This window comes from Lynx canadensis, chromosome B2 (genome assembly GCF_007474595.2).
Source record: "Lynx canadensis isolate LIC74 chromosome B2, mLynCan4.pri.v2, whole genome shotgun sequence".
Taxonomy (NCBI): domain Eukaryota; kingdom Metazoa; phylum Chordata; class Mammalia; order Carnivora; family Felidae; genus Lynx; species Lynx canadensis.
Window position 1 is genome coordinate 110381098 of NC_044307.1, and position 7476 is coordinate 110388573.

General features: G+C 38.9%; 1 long non-coding RNA gene across 1 annotated transcript; it reads left to right on the plus strand.

The window, feature by feature from the left end:
* Positions 1-283: 283 nt before the first annotated feature.
* Positions 284-3944, plus strand: LOC115513414. Its single transcript, XR_004343694.1, has 3 exons — positions 284-356; positions 2684-2730; positions 3696-3944. It is a non-coding gene; the product is annotated as an uncharacterized LOC115513414 (long non-coding RNA).
* The last annotated feature ends 3532 nt before the right edge of the window (positions 3945-7476 follow it).

Below are 7476 nucleotides of genomic sequence, written 5' to 3' on the forward strand. Positions count from 1 at the left end.
TGTTTCAAATGGTCCCTGCCAGAGTCACAAGGGGATTTTATTAGCTTTTAACAAAAAGAAACTCTTGGGATTTCTGGATGTAGAACCCATGAAAGTGTGAGTGGTCCCCCAATACTGCACTTCTAAGGAGTTTCTCTGTCTCATGCTAATACACACTCAGCTTTCAGTAATTCATTAAAATTACCATTTGAGTTTTCCTAGTAGTTTATGGTTACAGAGGCTTCTACCTCAGGTAAATATATCTTAGCTGTGACTCTGGATTTTTCTGTCTTGCCAGATTTGGTGGTGAAGGTTTGCCTTTCAACTACAGTTCTGTGATGGGTCCAAGAAAATTCACTGATTTTCAGTTTGTTCAGGTTTGTTTTTTTTTTTTTTTTCTGTTGTTGTTATAAGGACAGATGGAACATCTTCCAAATTTTATACATGCCTGAAATGAGAGCAGAAGTCCTGTCCTCTTTCTTATCTTTACAACCAATAAATAAAAGATTCCTGGTTTTATCTTCTATCTCTTAGATTTGTCCTTCCCTTTGATCCCCCCCACTATTGCTTTCCTTCAGGCTTCTTTGTCTCAAACATATATCATTTCAGAAACTTAGTAAATGGTCCCTGTGCCCTTAAATCCCCTCAAATTATGGTGAACATACATTCTATTTTTCCAGGGATAGTTCTAGATTATGCCTATTTTCTGAGTGGGATGATCACAGTGCTCCCTTTTTGGTATTCCAGTTGGGCAACAATTATGTGGTCACCCTACCTTGAATCAATCCTGCCTCTGTCCACCTCTGTCCTCAAATGATCTTTCTAAGATTTAAATATGATCATGTCCCTCTCCTATATAACACTCTTTAATTGTTTCCCTCAATCTATAGGGTAAAATCTCAATGCCTTATAATACGAGGGCACCCGACGTCCTCCATGACCTGCCTCCTGGCATTTTGGGCTATTTTTTAATCATGTCTTTCTTAACCCCCTAAGTTGAAGATCTGGCAATATAGAGCTACTTGGTATTTCTTGAACACAGAATGTTATTTTAAACACTGCCACCTTTTCTCTGAAATCATCTAAGACCCATTCCTCTCCCTGCCAGCCCTTCTCACCTACCTCTCCCAAATTCAGTTATTATAAATCATCATTAATTAATTATCAATTATTCATAGTTACATTATAATTTAACCATTGTTTTTCAGGCTCCATCACACACATACAAACACTACACTACAAACACTAGAATATCAACCTTTCAAAAGCAGAAAATGGATCCATATCGTTTGAATTCTCAGTGTCTAACATAATAGGTACTCAGTAATGTAAGTGGTACTCAACAAGTATTTTGCTCAGTTGGTTTAGGAGACAGGAGAGCGATAATAATTCTAGTTAGTAACAAGGATACAATCAAGTTAACATCATGAATTTATACAGACTAATGGTCTCTTAGACCTATGATTTCTCTCAGAAGAAGCTACAATGCTGACTTTCTATAAATCTGACACTTCAAGTTATTAAAGATGGAAATAATAGGGCAATTCAGTGATTTAGAAGAAGAAACAAAGACAAATGAAAATAATAGTGATAAAAAACTTGCCTTTACCTTTTGGCTCAGTTCCAATTTAAAATTCTGGAACTCTTTAGAGTTCCATGCTGGATTCTGGTGCACAGCACACCCCTTTTCTCTTCCTAATCTTAGCCCACTATTGTAATCTCTGTCCTCACTCTCCACAAACAGCCACATCCTTGCCATCCCCTTGGGCCTGGAGTTGTACACACTAACAGTATGGTAGGTACTTTTGGAGTATGGCCACAGGAAGTGGTCTATGCAGGGAATATGAAGTTTTGTTGTCCCTGGAACCTAGAGTGTGCTCTGAAAGGGAAAGCACAAACATATAGCTTGACCCTACATACAGCTCACCTCACTGAAAGAAGGATAGCTGAAAGCAGGTCCAATGAGGTCCTCTAATGTTTAGTGCTCAGAGTAGGGGCTCCTTTGCTAAGGTCTAAGTGTGGTATGGATGTGAACATTATATAGAAAATGGGATAGAGGATAGCATTGTGTTATCATACATAAGCAGGTTTTTAATAGAACAAGGAGTGAGAAAATGTTTTGGGGAACTATAAAGTCTGCATGTAATAGAATGGGGCAGAATTGAAAGTCATAAACAAAAGCTATGAATGGAAGGAAAAATAAATTAGGGATGAATGTTAGCTCATAATCTCATTTCTTCCATCTCTGCTTCTGGCTCCCTGCAGCTGGGCATATTGGTTTTCTTACCTTAGGAACAAACTTACTCTTGCTTCTTAAAGAGGTCTTTTCCTTGTTGCCCACAATAGGCTTTGAAATAAGAAATTTCTAGACTCAAGTCCTTCTCCTTCATTAGTGATTTATATTTTCTTCAGTAACTTGGGTGGCAAGATTTCATTTCTCATAAACCTGAGAAGATTAAGATGGATTACCATATTAGTTTGAGGAGAGTGGAGAGTTTGTGGTTAGAGATGCGAAAACAGGAGATATCCAAGTAAAAACAGATATATTCAGAATTTCCATGACACCTTTGGGCTACGGTATATAGAGCCTGTTTTTTGTCAAGAATATCTCAGTATATTGGAAGTCTTGAAAGAGAATCCATTTCAGCCACAGCAGTTTTCTCAAATGATATATCAGTCATCTGTTTTCTTCTACCCATCACAGGCAGAGTTCTCCAGAAACAGATCCTCAGATGGAGCTCAGAGTGCAAGGTATTTATAAGGGATTAACACCTGTGAAGGGACAGGTGGGGCGGGGGTGGGCCCTGCAAAACTGCAGCCAACACAATGGGGAGCTCTGTATTAAATATTGACTAGGGCATCTTTCCCAAGGTCAGCCAAAATGGCCAGGCTTTATATCTGACCTTGTTCATTCACTAATGTGGGCTGAGCCAGGAAGGGCATGACCTCAGGTGGGGAATCCTTCTGTAGCTGAGGCAGACTCTGAAGAAGCTGACAGCTGGAGGCCATCTGCTGACCATGCTCCTTGCAGGTGGGCAATCAGTCCTTCCTTGAAGAAAGACCTAAATGGCACATGCCCATGTCTACTTTACCATCTTTGACTCTGAGTTCTTTTCTATGTGCTGGATCCATTCTGAAATTTCCAGTTAGGGCAAAAATATTCACCCAAAGCTTCAGACTTATGTTTCACCAGTTTGGCAACTTTAAAGAAAGAATCTCTTACAAAAGTTTCAGTTAATGACCTGAGATTGAATATTATCAGTTTGTCTGGGGGTCATGAGCTCATTTTTAGAGCAAAGTTATGGTGCAAAGTTAGCCCCACCTAAAATGCATGGACTGAGAGCAAGAGTGGAGAGGTACCTTAAAGACATACCATTGTACTGTTACCAAATAAAGGGTGTTACGGAGTGGGGAAGAGAAGTCTCCTGCCCTCCTGTAGGCCCTGATCACCATGCATCCTGGAGCCTTTTGTAGAATGGTCTGGTGGTCCCCAAGGAATTGTGTAACTGCACCTAGTTATAGGTAGAGGATCTCAAAGTGTGCTGTTAACATTCAGAGACCCTCATAATTTTGGAAGACATGACCTTGACTTCACTATAAAGATGAGAATCCATAATGTTGCAGTGCACAGATTATTAAAAATCCACACACCCCCCCTTTCTAGCAATTCTACTCATGTTCTGAAACACCATTTTCTTTTCTTTTCTTTGTAACAGAGTGGAGAATAACTGTGGTATTCTGCAACATGCTGAATGGAAAAGTAGCACAGGAACACAGTAACAAAGAGCCTTTCATGCTGCAAGGGAGAGTATTCCTGTTGGCAGAGAGAACCTTCACCGCTGGGACTGCTAAACTGCAAATCTGTGAAAAGAAAGATTTCTATGTTTAGAAATACTGGATATACTTAAAATAGTGTCACTTTAGTGTGTGTGTGTGTGTGTGTGTGTGTACACAGCTTGCTTGTGTGTCTATGTATGTGTATGAATATTTTATTTAAAATCTCTTTGGTGGGGCTTATGAAGGTTTACTCTTCTTTGGAGTGTTGAATCTATTTGTCTGAAATATAATAAACCAGGGATTATACTCAGAGGGCACACATCAAGCAGCCATACTGCTTATTAAATATTGAGATATTTTTCTACCAGTTGGGAAATGGTATAATAGTAAATGTGATAAGCACTAAAATTCATTAATGAATTCCAGCACATGCGGTATGTGGATTTTCTTAGAAACCATATACCGCTATGATTCATATAGACACACACACACAGACTATATATACACATATATATTCATATGAATATATATATATAAAGAGAGAGACATACACACAAAATATACATACACATATATACATTTGGTTTGGTTGGGGCACTGGAGCATAGAATGGGGAGACCTGCTAAAGGGATTCTGTTATTTGATTCAGGTGTTGAGGAATTTCTTTTGGGTTCAAAGGTCATTTGGCTGGGAGAAGGAGACCCACACAGACAAATGGAGGAGAAACACGATAATGACTGGAGATTTTGGAAGAAGGCTGAGGCACAGGCAGCACAAGTGGGTCTTAATTTTTCAATTGTGATAGTGACCATTCAGGTATAATTGGGAAACTTTGCTTTAGTGGAAGACTTTACACTGGGTAGGACTGACAATCCTTGCACAACATAAGAAAGTTTATGAGGAGGGAATATTTACTGGGATCCCTTCTAAAGATCCAAAGAATAGGCGCACATGGGTGGCTCAGTTTGTTAAGCATCTGACTTCAGCTCAGGTCATGATCTCAGAGTTCGTGGGTTCAAGCCCTGCGTCGGGCTCTGTGCTGACAGCTCACAGCCTGGAGCCTGCTTCAGATTCTGTGTCTCCCTCTCTGCCCCTCCCTGGTTCACACTCTGTCTTTCTGTCTCTGTCTCTCTCAAAAAATAAATAAATAGGGGCACCTATGTGGCTCAGTTAAGCATCCTACTTTGGCTCAGGTCATTACCTCATGAGTTCAAGCCTTGTGTTGGACTCTGTGCTGACAATTCAGAGCCTAGAGCCTGCTTCAGATTCTGTCTCCCTCCCTCTCTGCCCCTTCCCCACTCACGTTCCATCTCTCTCTCCCTCTCTCAAAAATGAATTAATGTTAAATATATATATAAGTAAATAAATAAAGTACCATTTCCTTTTTACAAACTTGCTCAGGATCGTGACTTGTATCTCTCTGTCATTGCTTATCCTCTTTGGTTGCCTTCCCAAGTTTTTATGGCGGTAAGATTATGAATCATTCTCTGCCCCTCAGTTCCTAAAATAATTGTACTTTTCTAGGGATGGGTGCACATCAGAATTACCATAAAGAGTCTCCTCTGAAGAGTCCCTCACACAACTTCACACACAAAACTCTATCTATCTGGGAAGTATTTGAACATAAAGCCGTGTTTTTAAAAGTATATCAAAATCATTGGAGGCAACAGTGACTTCAAGAAGAAAAAACTAGGGACTCTCCAACCCTATGTCCTCTTCCAAACTGGGGACTTGGTATTAAGCAATGCTTCCTGACAGACTGAACTTGGTCATAGTGCTCCAACATTGAACACACTTGCTAATATCATCTGGATCATGTCTAGTACTGGCCACTGAGCTTCCACAATGTTCTCCAGGTCAACATCGTTCCTGAATATTCCTTATAGAAAAGGTCTTATGGCTTTGTTTTTATCTTAGGTCTTATCATCTTTCTCTCCTTCCATGCCCCATTCATCCACATTCTGCATGCCCAGTCACTGGACCTCTGTTGACCTATGTTTCAAAGTTTTTGCAATGGTATCCCGCTTTGTTATTTAGACCCGCTGAAGGGTCTTTGGCAGTATGGAAGTCCAGTCTTAGTACATAATGGATTTCCTAGATGATAACAACAAGCCTGTCTGTATTGCCAAGTGTTTCCTTCTGCTGTTATTAGCTGGGTATTCCCTCCACCAAACTGTAATTCAGCACTAATGGATGAGTTTACTCTTAACTCTTGACAATTCTGTGAAATTAAATTTTGCTCTGAGTAGTTAGCCATGTCTAAATAATGAATGATTATTATGTCTAGACCATGTAGCTGCAATATGTTAGGAATCCCATCTACATTTGCTTTCCTCTCACACACTTTATGTCAAACACGTTGGCTTGTTTTGTACCTATTTAGATTCAGGGCCTTACTCTTCCTGTTACATTTGGAAGAGCCATACCTCCTTTTATTTACAAGCTTTGAATTCTCCTTGCTTCCTCCTTCTCAGAACTCTCACATATGATTATTTGATAAATGTCCACCACCTACACAGAACTGTAATTTCTAGAGGTCAGTGATCTTATTCTATTTATACTTCCCATTGCATCCCTAATGCCTGGCAGAGTGCCTGGGACATAGTAAGTGCTCAATAAATATCTGTTGAGTCAATGAATAAAAATATTAAGGCCCTTGAAGTGTGGGGCTGTGTAATGTCAACTCCATCTTAGAATCTACTATTATGTTACTCTGACTATACAATATATTTAAATAATGAATGAGATGAATGGATATCTTGAATGAAGATATTCTTGGAGAAATATATAACTTAATGTTATGCTACAGTCCATTGGGTTTTAGAAGATTTTTGTTTAATTTCAGAGAAGAGCAAGGTTTAGGCCTACATATAAAAGGACATATCCTTGAATAAAATTAGCACCATCTCTCATTATATACAGCATTCTTAAGCTCATTTTAATAGTACCCATTTTTTAAAATAAAAAAATCTGTTTAATAATTGCCTCCGTTTAATGTTGCCAACAGAACAAAATCAGATTGACCAAAGGACTTAACACAGTTTCTAACCATTGCACAAGCCAACAGAAAGCTCATTCTCAGTGCATTTTTGGGTTAGTCCACATCTCCCTCATTTATTATGGAATGCGACTGGTATTTCCTGCTTCTACAAAGAAACTCAAACCCCAATTGATACATTAAAGACTCAACAGGACAGTGTTGTTTTCTCTTGCTTCATCCATAAAACAAAGAATCCTCTCCTCTCCCCACAAAAAAATCTCAAGTAAGACCAGTGAGACTAACAACTTCAGACCCAATTCTGTTTGTTCTATAACAGTACTATCCAGTGGAAATTGAATGCCAGCCATAAATGTGAGTCACATAAGTAACTTTAAATTTTCTAATAGTCACATTAAAAAAGGTGAGAGTAACACATCAAAATAATTTTAGTTAATATATTTTAACTTAAAATACCCAAAATACATCATTTCAACATATAATTGATATGAAAATTATTAATGAGGTATATTACATTCTTTTTCATTTTTTAAAGTTTATTTATTTTGAGAGAGAGAGAGAGAGAGAGAAAGCAAGTGAGAGAACATGAACAGGGGAAGGGCAGAGAGAGAGAGAGGGAGAGAAAGAATCCCAAGCAGGCTCCACACTGTCAGCACAGAGCCCAATGTGGGATTTGAACTCACGAACCCGAACTGTGAGATCATGACCCCTGAGGCCTAAAT